Genomic DNA, 16038 nt, shown 5'->3' on the forward strand with positions numbered 1-16038 from the left:
TTCCCGTACAGGATCAAGAACGTGAGCTGCCAAAACTTATCGCTGAGACCTGCCCTAGTAGTGGTCTAGATAGTCTGGGGGCCAGATCAATTAAACCACAATTTGAAGGTAGATCTAATAAAGATTCTACTAAGCAAGCACCTGAAGGTAGTAAAAAATGCTGGGATAAAAAAAAAAACACCTGAAAAAGAAAGGGGAAAATCTACGCATTTGGAGACTCGAATCAAGAAAGGACTCAACGCTCGTCTGAAGTTTCTGTTAAGAAAGAAGGTAAACTTCCCCAACAACAACACTAGTTTAAGAAGAATAAATGGCAGCAGTTTCAAAACGACATGCCACTCAGGAAGAGGGCTTTACTGAATAACAGGAAGAGGTCACTGGCACTGCTAGACAGTGCAGAAGAGGTCAAAATGGTTTGCCGGGATCTGCAAGAGCATCTGGAGGTGAAAGCAGCGAATGACTTCTTACAAGTTGAGACTGCAGAAAACGTGTCTCCATGTATACAGTAACTATACAGTTAGAGGGAGACATCAAACACACAATCAGTGCTAGCTTTTGGGACTGCATCATCACTATATATGATATTGTATTGGCCGAAAAAGACTGTCCGTCAGAATTTGTCCGTGATCTCCTTTATGGAGAAGAGGTTATTGAAAACTCCTTTTTGTTCCTTGTTCCCCGAAAGCTTGTTGAAATACATGCCATTGATTGGGCAGTGGCACAGGTACCTGTGTTATACTACAATCACAGAGGGTGGGATAAAGATTCCCTCATCATGTAATACCAATTAAATCCCAATATTCAATAAAATATGAAGCAATTGCAACTGTGAGGGAAATCTTCAAACAATTAGAGTACAAAGGTGTAATTGAGCCCTGTGTTTCAACAATGAACAATCCATTGTTTCTTCTTGCTAAACCCGACCATTCATATAGAATAGTCTTAGACTATAGACATTTCAACAGTCACACACGCACAATTGCGATACAAAATGAACACAGTACAGCACTTATGAACAATGTACTGCATAAAAAATACAAAAGGACCTTGGAGATTTCCAACAGGTTTTTCTGCCAAAACATAGTGTCTGAAAGTAGGTACTTCACAAGTTCTAGCACTTTAGGCTCTCAGAAAAAAATCTGTTGACTCCCACAAGGGCATAAGAACAGTCCAGGACTGTTCTCAGCTTGTGTTACATCTATTTTACTCAACATTGACCCTGGGGCATTGTCATACGTGGATGACATCTATCTCATGGACAACGAGCTCATGCAACATTTAAGGCATCTAGCCCACATTGTTGTAGGATTTGCCGAATTTGGCTACAAATTTAATTTCAGAAAACCAAAAATATCCTTCTTTAGTGTCCTATTTTTGGGATACGAACTGTCAGATAAAGACAAGAGCCTTGAGCCCCAGTTTTTAGAAAAATGCACACAATTACAACTACCAAACACAATAAAGAATCTCCAGTCTTTATTGGGCTTTTTAAATTTTGGCAGAACATAAATTCCAGTTTATGCACAACGCATTAAACCATTGTATGACTTACTACCCCCTGACTTTACCAGCAAATTCTGGACCCTTGAACATACAAGCATTCTCAGAGTGTCACGACTCACGTGCTGCTTGCGCCTGGAATCTGCAGGTCTAGTGGCGTGGATCTTGAGCGTTCGGCTTTGGCCCAAAAAGGGGCGACTCTTTCTGGTAGCCACGATGCTGTAGGCAATGGAAACGCCAAGAACAGACCGTGACCTTCAGAAAATAGCGCCAGAGGGAAAAAAACCCTTCCAAAATAGGGGAAAAAAACCTCCAATAGAAGATTCCTGAAAACAAGAACAGAAAAAACAGGAATCAAAAAGAACTGAAGACGAATAACGCAGAATTGGCGAATTCCAGAACCAAAAGGCTAGGAAATCAGGAGCGAGGACACCATCTGAACAGAGAGTGTTGCAGCGCAAAGAAAAGAAGGAAACACCTCCCTTATATACCAAAGAACAGGAAGTGACCCACAGGAAGAAAAAGGACACCATCTTGGATAGGGAAAAGTAGATAGAACAGAATGGAGTAGAACCATAGAGAATAGGGAATGAGGAATGCTGGGAAGAAAAAGGTAACCTGGGAAGGGGAAAAAGACATAAAGGAAAGTGCCAAAAACAGAACCAAGAAAGGCAAGAAGAAAGAAGAAGCAAAAAACAGGTAAGAGGGGTCAGGAGACCTCAACAAAAATGAAGAGAGAGAGCAGAGCAGAGTGAGGCCCCATGTAAGGTCTGGGGCCTCGTATGATGCAGGAATAAGGCTGGGGAAGCGTCGCGTTCCTAGGAACGTGACGCGCGACCCAAGCCGAACGCCCGGTATGGGCAGGAAAGGCTCGGAGCCCGCCGCGTCCCAGGAACGCGATGCGCGGCCCGAGCCGAACGCCCGGCTTGTGCCGAACGCTCGGCTCGCGCCGCGCAGCGCGGCGCGACACAGAGCATTACAAAACGATATGCTCGAATCCTAAAACCTACACACAAGGGACAATAAAAAACATATGGTCATCAGAGTAACAGCTGGTTCCATCAGTTTCACCTACATGACAGCATGACAGTCAATGACAGTGAGACCGTCCTGATTGCATAAAAATCACATTTGTTGCCTACAGCAGAACAACGCTTTGCTCCCCCTTTGAAAATTCTCACTGCTGTTCAGATGGCTGTCATTAAAGACAGACCTCTGGCCCAGGGGAATCATATCATTGTCGTATTCCCCCAATCCAGCCCTCGAGGCTGTTACTAAAGCTAGTGTTCCTAACTCTAAGGCATCACACCCACGTTGGATCCAATGGGCAAAGTCTCTAGTGTTGATTATATTTTTGACTCAAAATTACAAACCCAAGAGTTTTTTGCAATAAGAAAACAAATATCCAATTCCAGCAAATACATTGTCTATTGAACAATATCAGGCAATTTTGTACACTGATGGTTCAGCCCAACCAGCTACAGGCACTAAACTTCAATACTCCGCCGCTTGCGCAGTTGTGAGTGGATAAATGATGGATGGCAAGTTCCATCCACAACATACTTACACGTAGACCCTAGGTACTGAACTGCACAACTTGCAGAGCTGAAGGCTCTGGTGATGACACTAGAACACACGGATCCTGAGCAGATGACACTGATTGTCTTTGATTGGTATTCTTGTGTCCAGTCCTTCAATGAATATCTGCATTACTGGCACCAGAATGGGTTCACACATTCAAAAGGACCCAGCATTAAACACAGACTTCTGTAGAGGAAAGTAGTGGATCTGAAAGAAACACTGTCCAACGTCCATGTTGTACATACACTAGGACACCAGCGTGTTGGAGTACACGTTGCAGGCAACTCCTTGGCTGATGAAGCAGCCCAGTCAGCATTAGGTATGACTTCTGTTGCTGCAGTACATTGTTCTAGAACAAAATTTGATGATGAAACACTGGCTGCTGTGAAAGCCTTGGCTGATGGCATGCTCTCACCAAAAGCATATCCTGCTAAATACTCCTACCGCATAGCATGCTAAATATAGCCCTAGTAGTAATACCAGGGGTGGTAAATCGTGTGATTCCCAATAAAGAATAGAGACCAGAATTGATTAAAGCAGCACATGAGGGAGTTGCTTCTGCCCATGCTGGTGTAGCGGCTACAATTTTATTGTAACAAGCATGTTACTGGTGGCCAGGTCTCTCTAAACAGATCAAGAGGTATGTTTTTTGCTGTGACTTCTGCCAGCAAACAAAAGGCTCCACCATCAAATGCCCACCGCAGGCATCACTCTTTTTATCCAACAAACCATTACAATGTGTGTACTTGGACCAAATACATCTTGGTCGCTGTTGATTCATGCTCCAGATTTCAATGGGTTTGGCCACAACGCTCATCTGGCGCTAGAACTGTTATTAAAGATGTGCAAGTCTTTATCTGCACATATGCTGTTGCAGCTTTCCACTCGGACCAGGGCCCTGCTTTTGCTTTAAGGGCTTTCAAGGATGCCATGGCTTTGTTAGGGGTCAAATTGCATTACTCGTCTCCATTTCATCCCGAGGGAACTAGTGTTGTGGAGCGACAAAACCGAAATGCAAAGCAATCCTTACCAGCCAGAGTATTAGGCACGGGTAGTAATTGGCTTACACACCTGTATGGAGTCCAGAGAGCACTAAACAATCTGCCTAGAAGTTACCTTGGGGGGCATACTTCATAGGAATGCCTGTTTTGAACACAAATGTATGTTCCAGATCTTGATGGTCCTGGCGTGAAGGTGGCAGATATACCTTTTGACATAAATTAACGTGTCACTGTCTTACAGGACTTGCAACAGTTCTGTGATGACAACGCATCTGCTAGTGCTGCCTCCTTGGGAATAAGGGATGTACCAGTAACATCTACTGACTGGATTCCAAAACTTGGGGATCTAGTTTGTGAAAAGATTGCAGTGAAATAAAGTTTGGTCCTTCTTATTGTGCACTGGTTCTAGTCCTGGGAATACACGGTACTAGAATTGTCATTCTACTACCGCTGCCTGGTTCTAAAGAAAATTGCTTTGTCTCCATTGACAATGTCAAGCTACACCATGTGGCTGAACCTGCACAGCAGACCTAGTGGACTCCTGGGTAGTACCTGAATCCCTCTCGCTATGGAACAGGATGTTCCTCCACAGGTTTTCAGCACCAACACTGACACCTCTCCAAGATTGGGGAGAGTGGACAATGAGCTTTCATTGGTTCCACTAACTTCTACTACTGCAAATAGCACTGATAATATTGATCGATTTTATTGAAATTCTACACAAACGGATGGCATAGTCTACTATGAACCACCGAGGGAGTCTTCTGCAATTTCTCCATTTCCGAACATGGCTCCTGTTTTTGCATGAACTGCTCCTGGATATTTTGCTGACATCAATGACACTTTCACTGACTCATCTGTCTCTACTGCAAAAGAACTGTCAAGAGCTCGTAAGCTGATAAATTGTATAAAAATTAATTACTTTATTTTTCCTTAGAACTACCTATGGTTAGTGCTAACTGCACTTGCCTTTGTCATTTGGATTAGGTTTGTCATTGTTTTCTTTTTACTCATACATGGTCACTACCTTCCGTAACGCTCTACAGTTGAACTGGTGGAAGAAGGCTTAAAACCACATTTTTCATCACACAAAGGCCCAAATTTATACTTTTTGACGCAAAACTGCCTCGACGCAGTTTTGTGTCAAAAAGCTTAGTGCTGACTAGCTCCATTATTTAACACCACCTGGGCATCAAATTTATACTATGACACTGGGTGTTGCTAAAATAGTTTACAGTCATTTTTCTTTCCGTTAACCATTGTGCCCTGTCGTAAGGCAAAAAGTAAACATGATGCAAACCAGAAATGCATCATTTTTGCCCGCATGAGCGTCAAATACAGACGCTAACGGAGAAGACAGTGTAAAGGAGAGGCAAAATGGAGCCAGAAAGCCAGGAGAGACCCCAGGGTGGAGATGGTTTCAGTGGTCATCCTAGAGGAACACATCACTGGAACTGCAGGACAGGACAGCACAGACTACCAGAAAACACCACAAATGCAGGGTAAGATGCATGGGGGGAATTAATGCTAAAATGTCAAGTGCAAGAAGGGGATGGGGGTCACATTGACTACACATCCACATAAGGCCGCCACCACTCCATCATGCAGTCAGGATGTCCCCTGGGTGCAGGGCCCAATAATCTGAGCAGGCATTGGGGGAATAGCAGGTTGGTCCTGTATTATTGGTAACATGCCACTACCCAGACCTACTAAACTGGTGTAGTGTTGAACCACACATGTTAATGCTTAACAGAAATGTGGCGCTATAGAAAATATGTACCACAGATGGTAAATTTTAGATCACAACAGTCACAGGCTGAACCCACAACCATGTGAGACACTTAGGAATTGGGAAATAAACACACATATACAACACATGGGATATGACTGTGAACATGATGTTGTATAATTCCACGTTTTCGGGCGGGGGATGGTGCATGGGCAAGTCTGGTGTTGGTAAGACTGTCAGTGCAGTGTACCCTTTGCAGTTGGCATGATGAGTCACACGTTGGGATGGCGGATGGAAATCTGTCTGCTCAGGGTAGCTCTGTGGGGCACTTAGCACCACATTGTTGATAGATCAAATAGAGTCAATGCCAGTTTTGGGGTGCCTTGGGTATGACAAGACATGCTGCACTTAGCCCTGCAAATCAAGCAGTGGAAATGGCAAAGGGGCAGGGCATGGGACCCCCTGCACTGCACATGCCAGGTGCATGGCCTGTGCAGGGGCACCCAGGTGCACACCACAACACATCACCACCAACCTTTGCATTGAACGTAAGACTGGTCTGGTGTCAGAGGACAGGTGGCATTTCCAGTCTGTAAGCTGCTGGAAACCTGCCAGTGCCCATGGGTCATTCCCCATTAACAGTAGTTGCCACTACCACCTGTGCTGTTGGGGGTGGTCATATAGACATTGGCAGTCAGGTGGTCATAGGACTGACACACTTGAAATGAGGGACCATTATGACTACCTGCAGAATCACCATCAAACTAGCTTGAGGCCCTGACCTAAGTTCAACTCCAGTTAACTGGCTATGTCTATAAACTCATTTATCATAGGGCAATGTTGATGTACACAGCAGAAATATTATAACCATGATGCCCATCCCTGGGTCTACCTATGTGCCTGTGTCAAATTAGCTGCACTGCCACCATGCTGCATCTCATGTATCATAGTACAAGGGTGGCTGCATTGAGTGGGAGATCATAGGTGTATAGGAAGGCAAACCTACCTGCACCAATAGAAGATGAAATTGAACTCTGCTAGGTCCATGTGTGCTGTGCAATGTAGCACACATACACATACATCAACATGAGGATAGTGTCCTGGCAATGCCATCCTTGGGGTGGTGCAAGGTCACAGCACCATATGGGTGTATGTGAAACATTAAAGACTGGGAAAGGGGCAAATTGTCATGTGTGGTGCTGTGGCTTGAGCAATGCAACACCCATTGCGAGGCCTGACCATACAAATCGATGCATCGCGAGGGTTGACAATGACAAGATGGTGTCAAGCCACAAAAAGGATATACATCACACCTAGTAAATATGATGCAGCCAATAGTGCCAGCTGAGCTTCCCTTCATGTGACACCCAGATGGGGCAAGGGGCTGATAGACCTCAACCATAATGTACAGGAACAGTGTTTTGGAACTAAGATGACAATGAGCCTCCAATGGCAAGTCAGTGACATGACACATCAACTGCCACAACACAGAAAGATTGATTTTATACAATCTCATTGCAGAGGATGGAGGCTCTCCTGTCAATCAGCCTGTCCTGGAGTACCCTGATGACCTGGACAACCAGCTGACAACCAACAGCCATGAGACTCTCCAAGAAGTACTCGTATCCCTCCAGATGCCACATCCAGTCACAAGGAGGAGTATTAATATAGCAGCCATCCCAGAGGCCCCACCCAGCACCTCAATAGTACAACCTGCCAGCACCGACACAGCTGAGGACGCCCAGGACCCAGGGACCAGCTTTGAGAGGACAGTGGTAGGAGTCCAGCAGGAGCTGGCCAAAGATGTTTGGGTAGGAATGCATACTATGGCAGCCAGCCTAGAGGGTATGCTCAGATGCCTTGTTATGGCCAATAAACATACTGCAGCCAAACAAGGCATACACTACCCAATGCATTGAGTCCAGCAGTGTCTGAGGGATGTAGCTGCTGCCATGAGGGAGAGACAACAACTGCCCTCCTGAACTGGCAGCAGCATGATTGAGGACAAGCTGGACTCCATGCACTGGGAAGTGGCGTCCCTCAGGGTAGACATGGCTGCCTACCACAGGGATGTTGCTGCTATCCTAAAAAATCAGCAGCTCTTCCTTGCTGTAGTGATGCTCTATGTTGTTCCACAGATGCCAGCTTCTGGGAATTAGTATTCCACATCTCCAACCACTGAAGTGTGTGTGGCCCCCTCTACCTCCCCACCATCACCATCAAGGGCGGAGGAGACACCACACACATTGGAGGATGAAGATGTGGAACAGATCATCTTCCCCCATAAGTGTTCCTGGTAGCACCAGCCCATGCCACATGGACAGTGTTTTCCGTTGTCCTGTGTTTGAGATCATGCCAGTGTTAGCACAGTTGGAGATATGCACTCTTCATCAACACACTGTTTATCTTTCTGCTATGGACTGCAATTGTCTCTCACTTTCCAATTGGCAATTCATGTTCCTCTGCACTGCACAACACTTCACCCAAGCATGTCCCATGACATTTCACCCAACCCTGGACTTGTGTTGTGTCACAACTGTATGGATTTCATCAATGGGGTCATATTGTAATATGACACTTGTAAATAAATACCTCCTATACAACCAGCATGTCTTTGTGTATTGTGACACATCTACTATGCTTAGGAATTGTGATGTGTGCAACCATGTCTTTAGTCACAGAATATCAGTACAAGAGTGCAGGAATATGGGTGCACATATCTACACAAGGTTCCTACATGATAAACGACAATGCTGGTGTCATACTTAACAAGCAATTCACTGAGTATGTCAAAAATGTAGAACACATATATACTTCACCCACTACATACAGCAGGAATGGCTGTGAAACAGTCCTCAGGCAGTATCGTCAGCTGGGAGTACCAGTAGAACACATTGGTGTGAAACAGAGGTACTTAACCTCATCCGTAATTGCCACTGGTCAGTTTTGCAGGACAGATTTAAAATGTAGGCTGTTGTCAGATGTGCCAGAGTGCCCAACATTCTCACACAGTACCCTAACACTGACAGCTGAATTACCACACCTACCTGTCCAATACAAAGTAAACATAGGCCCTCATTCTGACCCTGGCGGTCTTTGACCGCCAGGGCGGAGGACCGCGGGAGCACCGCCGACAGGCCGGCGGTGCTCCAATGGGGATTCCGACCGCGGCGGTAAAGCCGCGGTCGGACCGGCACCACTGGCGGGCTCCCGCCAGTGTACCGCCGCCCCATTGAATCCTCCACGGCGGCGCAGCTTGCTGCACCGCCGCGGGGATTCCGACCCCCCCTACCGCCATCGAGATCCCGGCGGTCCGACTGCTGGGATCCGGATGGCGGTAGGGGGGGGTCGCGGGGCCCCTGGGGGCCCCTGCAGTGCCCATGCCACTGGCATGGGCATTGCAGGGGCCCCCGTAAGAGGGCCCCTACATGTATTTCACTGTCTGCTGCGCAGACAGTGAAATACGCGGGGTGCAACTGCACCCGTCGCACAGCTTCCACTCCGCCGGCTCGATTCCGAGCCGGCTTCATCGTGGAAGCCTCTTTCCCGGTGGGCTGGCGGGCGGTCTGAAGGCGACCGCCCGCCAGCCCAGCGGGAAAGTCAGAATTACCGCCGCGGTCTTTCGACCGCGGAACGGTAATCTGACGGCGGGACTTTGGCGGGCGGCCTCCGCCGCCCGCCAAGGTCAGAATGAGGGCCATAGTCACCTTGAGTGGTGGGTACACCGGATGGCAGATGCTAGATATGATGTTGCTGCCAATGTGACAACTCTGTTGTAAACAGGTGATGAACATGTCAAGAGAGGGATTTGGAGAGAGGATGGATCCCTAGGCCAACACACAATTTTCACTGTGGACTTTTGGGGAGACCCTGAGACTCAAGCACATGACACATAAAGTAAGTGGGTACCCAAATATTTTTTATTAACAATGAAACTAAACTAAAAAAAAAAAAAAAAAACTATCCTAACTTACCCTAACCTATCCTAACTATACTTAACCAACAACTAAACCTAACTACCCTATGCTAAACTTACCTAACACATTTAACAACACACTCTAAACATTGGCCACCCAGACCCTTATGCTACGAGACACTTGCAGGACAACATATACTAAACTACTCATATACTAACTATATCTAAACGAATATATAATTTTTGGGTATTTTTTTTAATATACTTATATATAGTTTTCATATTTTCTCTTTTTAAAACACATATGTACCCCAATATTACCCCAATCAACCACAAAGTAACATGTAAAAAGAAGAAAACCCACCCCAAACGCACTTATCCTAAGTAAACTACATACCTACTCTAACCTAACACAACCCCCTAAAACGCACTATAAAACATGAATTCAAATGAGGAGGGAGGGGACAGAAGTGGGAGGTGAGAGTACCAAAGACAATCACTGCTTTGCCTTCTTGTGGGTTTTCTTGATGTACTTACGCCTCTTCGTATTGGCTGCCACCTCCTTCACCAAACTGTCCAACCTTTTCAACACAAGTGTTACGTCCCTCTGCAGATCCTGCAGCATTTTCTGGTCCATGGCAGCAGGTGTTGTGGGCTGATGTTGAAGGTTTTGCATCTGTGGCAGCAGTCGTGGTGGCAGCTGTGTCCACCCTGCTGTGCTGTGAAGCTGGGCCTCCCCCGTATGGCCACTGCCAGTGTGGGCCCCCTGCGGTGAATGCCAGCCATTCCCTGGTTGATCTCTCAGCGTAATTGAGGTTAACCATCCTTCAGAACCCAGATTCCACTGCCAGGATGTGTTGATAGTGGACTTCCCTCTTCTGGAATGCTCGCAGTTACTCATTGCTCATGTTGGCATCTGTTAAATTGAGACAGACAACCATCAGTGTCATCATTGTGTGGAGTATGTACAGATTATTGGCTTACATTCTACATCTAATTATACATGCACTCAAACTCATATTCAGGAAAAGACAATGGCCCTGATAAATGCAACAACCACGCTGCCTTAGCATAATTTAATTGACACTAAAGCGACACACAACAAGATTAGGAACAAAACCAAATGAGATGTGCATTGCTTTTGTGCAAAATGTAATGGCGCAAAGGCAGCATAAACTTCACATAGCTTAGGCCCAAATTTCCTCAACATCTGTGTAAATTTTCGATCATACATCACCAGTGACTTCAACATGTTATTGGGAGGATGGTATGCAGTTGGTAACCATAAGGGGTCAGTACTGATAGGTACACATGCAAGCCTGATCAAAAGGACTGTCACCTACACTGTGAGCATCACATCTACTTACACATTTAGCATTCCTCTCCCCCTGTGCCTAAGGGGGGATGGTCCTGGTCATCCACCAAGGCATGCCCAATCATACATGTAGTCAGAGAGTGGACCATATGCTAGGAGGGCTGCCAACTAGGATGCTGATATCCATAGGTCTATCACATCTACATTCATGTGTCCAGGTGTAGACACCCATCAATACCTGATCTGCCAATACTATTCCTTACACACCCATTTCCATGCCAGCACAGGTTTGGCCTTGGCCTGCATGCACACCTACTACATTCCACATAGATGTTACGTACATGGAGTGCAAAATCGAGAGCACCAGACTGGGGGACAATTGCCAGCCCAGTCCTCCATATTAATGAAAATACATGGATGCACCAAATTTGGTTTAAAATGGTGCATCCCTGTGTTCTGGGAATGATGGAGTGCCCCGCTGCCAATATTCTCACAGCGTTGCACTTCTTAGTCACATATGGCCCTACATGTGGCTTGCCATCACCTTGTTTACACGATGCTGCTCACTGAGCATCATGAGCCTCACAGGATTTGACCCTCTGATGGTGCATGGGAACCTTTCAATTGTACACAATGTCACCATCCAGCCTACTTTGATATCTGATCATTTGCTAGCTTATCACATCTAGCATTGTGTGCAACACACATGACTTACTCACACCAAACCCTGGATTACTTCACAGGACACACATTATCACACCTACTGGATACATCTTGGTCCTCAAATTGTGTCACTTCACCGATTGTGTAGGGGACAGGTCCACCTGTAGGATATGTATGGAAAACAATGCTTAGTGTCATATCACTGTCACTACTAGTGGACAACAAATTTCAGTGTGTACTATTTTAGAGGAGTGAGCTAGTTATCCTATTGTAAAACAGTGCAACAAATACACCACTACAAACACATGATGACACAGACACTTAGGTGAGTGAGAGCCACACATCTGCACAATTACACTGGGCCTGTTACTCATGTAGTGCTACACCGTACAACAACCATATATGGGAAATCTATAGAAGCTAGAACTCCATGGTATGAGGGGGAATGGTGTAACAAGTACATGACACTACCCTGGTGCCTTGTAAGACAATTGACTCAGGTACTCAATCTTGTTCTTCAAGTTACTCAGAGGCACTTTCTGATGGTCATGCGGCTCAATAATAAGTCTGCAATTATCATGCATTGAGTAAACCATGACTGACGTAGCAAAGTTGTCTGATGGTATCAAATGCCCTATTTACATTGCCCCCTAAGGCGGGTAAGCCCCCTTTGCTGACATAATGGCAGGCATCAGATGCGTGAAATGATGACAAAGTAGCGCTATAAATGCATTGCCCTACTTTGTTGACACAATCCATGTAAATATGTTAGGTTGGCGGTGTCGTTGCGGATCATGGCGCTATGCCGGGGGACAGGTGACGCCATGGCCCCAGAAATGTGTGACTTAGTGATGGTTGTGCATGACTCACCAGACATCTGACCTGCATTGGTATAATGGTAGGACATGTGTAATCCATGTCTGGACTGGCGCAGTTACACTTCATTCTGGTTGCATGCAACCTGTCCACAAACATTGCATGCAGCACTCCAACACATCTGCTACCGTCATTCAAGAGTGGTAAACAGTAAATAGTATACCAATGGGAGACTCACCAACAGGGCCACTGATCTCAACACCAAGATGATTGAAGAGATCCTGCTCCCTGGCCACCAGATCTGCCCAGGGATGCTTGAGCTGGTGCTCATTCATGGTGCTCCGAAAGACCCTCTTCAGGTGGTGGAGCACCTTGCCCCAATGCAGCTGCCTCACCTTGGTCCGGTAACCCTGTATGACCCGGCCCTCCATCTCCAACATCATCGGCAGATAGTGGGCTACCAGCCGCACAAAGCCACCCAACTCTTCCTCTCCCATCCTGGTCAACCTCCCCCTACCAGACGTATTATAACTGAAAAGGTTGACCACAACTACTTTGAAGAAAAAAATGAAATGAAAATAATGGAAATGTAAGCCCAATAACTAATCCTAACTATCCTAACTTAACAACTATCCCAGACAGATACCTCACAGTACAATTACAAATATACACCAAAAACACACAAATTTACAAACACTGAGACAAAATACAGTCAATAATTAACAAAACACGACAGGAGGGACACCACAAGATACAATACACAATGAAATCACAACCACCAACTAAAGAACACAACCACAGAGTCAAAAGAGGCACATACCTTAACTTAACAACTATTCCAGACAGATGCCTCACAGTACAGTTACAAATATACTCCAAAAAAACACACATTTACAAACACTGGGATAAAATACAGACAATGATTAACAAAACACAACAGGAGGGACACCACAAGATACAATACACAAGGAAATCACAACCACCAACTCCAGAACACAACCACACAGTCAAAAAAGGCACGGACTGTAAAGAGAAAGTGAAAGTATACCCACTGTACCATGCTTGTAAACAGGATTTCCAGTTACATCACTTCCTGTCCCCATGTGTCATGTTTACTATTATGCTTGTATTTATATGATGCCTTTGACATTTGAGTGGGCATTTTAGATGCATGACACACCTGCGTAGTTTTTATTGACACATTACCGTTGCGCATCGTATTCACTGAAAATCAGCATTGAGAACAGTGCGAAGGTGGAATTCACGTTAAGTGCCCATGTGTCATATACTTTGCGTTTTTGTATGTTTTAGATACATTTGCGTCAAATCTGTTGACTCAATTACTGATTGCAATTTTTTGTTCCATTGACTTTAAATGCACCCTGTATCAACATACAGATGACATGGGTTGTGCTGCAGTGTGGCATATTGTGTATGGCCAAAAGTGATAGTCCATGCAACAATGTGATGAGGGTGTGATTGGTCTGTTACACCAATGTGTTTGTTACAGAGTCACCAACATGCAAATAGTTGCACGTCGTGCATATCTATGCATGTGTGACAACAGTGTATCCACATGTATATGGCAGTTAGTACAATGCAATAGATCTGGTTTGTGATTGTGAATTGTGTTTTCATATGTGATGTGTGATGTTGTCTTAGAGAGCATAATATTTAAGATGACATACACAGCTCAGGCATTGTTGATGATGGCTGAACCAATGCTACCTACGAAATATCCACCAACAACTGTCTCCGTATGTAGATTTGGAGTTTATGGTGACTTGTGTGTGGCCTACCCATATGTCTTTCATGCGTATATCTTTGGTACCTATTGTGTATGACACACTCTGCCAACATTCCACCCAGATTATGTTTTGACCACAAATGTTTGATTCAACTCATTACATTTATCAATGGTTGCTGGGTTTGTGTTTTGTACCAGCATCCCTAGCTGCATACGTTCTTATGCATTTTGAAGTGCATTCCACAGATGTGTCCGTGCAATATGTGAGGTCATGTGTACCCTGTGTCAGGATTGGGCCCCATGGCAGTGACAGGAAAGATTATCATGCATGTACTGCACAGGCCCAACATCTTCCATTGCTTGTTATACCTGGGCAAATCATGATAACCATTGTTACCAATTATGTCCCCCATTGTCACACATGTTCCATGCAGCCTTTGCAACTCACACGCAGAGTTGGGACAGTGTTTAGTTCCAACATGACTAACTTTCTAATGTTGGTCATCCACCACCTCATGTGTGGGCACCTTGCATACTTCTTATTTGGACATGATGTAATTGTGTGTGATGAGCTATTGATGAACAAGTTGGCAACATGGTTGTACAAGATATGTTGTGGTCCATAGATTGTGTCCCTCAGTTGTCACATACCAGTGATGAGGCTATTAGTGATGTTTGTGATGGTGGCAGTACAATCTTAGACATCACATATAATGTTGCAACAGTACTTGTCAGACTAGTATTTGGAACATTCTCCCTGAGGCTTGACTCACAATCCTATGGTATGTGTAGTGGAGATTAAAGAGACCAAAACAGGGTTGGTTGTATAAGAGAAGTGTTTATTTCCAAAATGGACAAGGTGATTTAAGTGGTGGTTAAGTGAAAAGGTTTTCAACTATGTGCTCTGTGCGGGAATCCCCCTCCATTTGTACATCACCGTCCTCCTACTACTTATCCTCAGGCAGGTCATCAACCTAGTCATACCTGGGGACGTTCATCCGCAAATATATGGATTGCAGAATGGCACATGTCATGATGATTTTGCAGACAATGTGTTGGGCATAAAGGAAGACATGACCATCTTGAGTATTGGCTAAAGGACCTGGGACATATGATTTGGTATCCTAACTGATGGTCAGTATGTATGTACCATGCGTTGTGTTGTACACCTTTGTATCTGTGTGCTATCGTTAGAGGGGACATGACACATCCTCACAACACAATGTGGTCAGATGTGGTGGCAAAATGGTGGCACTACAGAGCCTGGACATCCCAGACATTTTGACATATGTCATTACAGATGAAGAGCAACAATTAGCCCCATCTCAATAAGTAAGTGACAATGCACATCACAGCTCCAACATTGGCAGCACTGTGCTGCAATATTTTGACTATGCAGCAATGCACCATGTGTGACATGTTACTAGGCAACCCTTTGTTGTCCCCTGCGCCAGTGGGATATATGCAGCCGTGCACTGACAATACCAACCTTGCACCAGGTGGATGTATCTGTGCAGGAAGGGATACCTCCCTTTGCATATGCTGTTTTGATTGACAATTGGCTCTTTCTGTGTGTACAGCAGTATGCAGCATGCATTTGTTGGCACATTCATATAGGTTCAAATCACAGTCTATTTCCTTATTGCAACCTGCAAACGGCACCCCTGGGGTGGTGTTTGATGTTGGCACTGCCTCAGGTTTTAGGTGACACCTACATCTGAGTCATCATCATTATGCTATGTTTTTGTGGTGACAGACCTTCAGCAACTC

This window comes from Pleurodeles waltl, chromosome 10 (genome assembly GCF_031143425.1).
Source record: "Pleurodeles waltl isolate 20211129_DDA chromosome 10, aPleWal1.hap1.20221129, whole genome shotgun sequence".
Taxonomy (NCBI): domain Eukaryota; kingdom Metazoa; phylum Chordata; class Amphibia; order Caudata; family Salamandridae; genus Pleurodeles; species Pleurodeles waltl.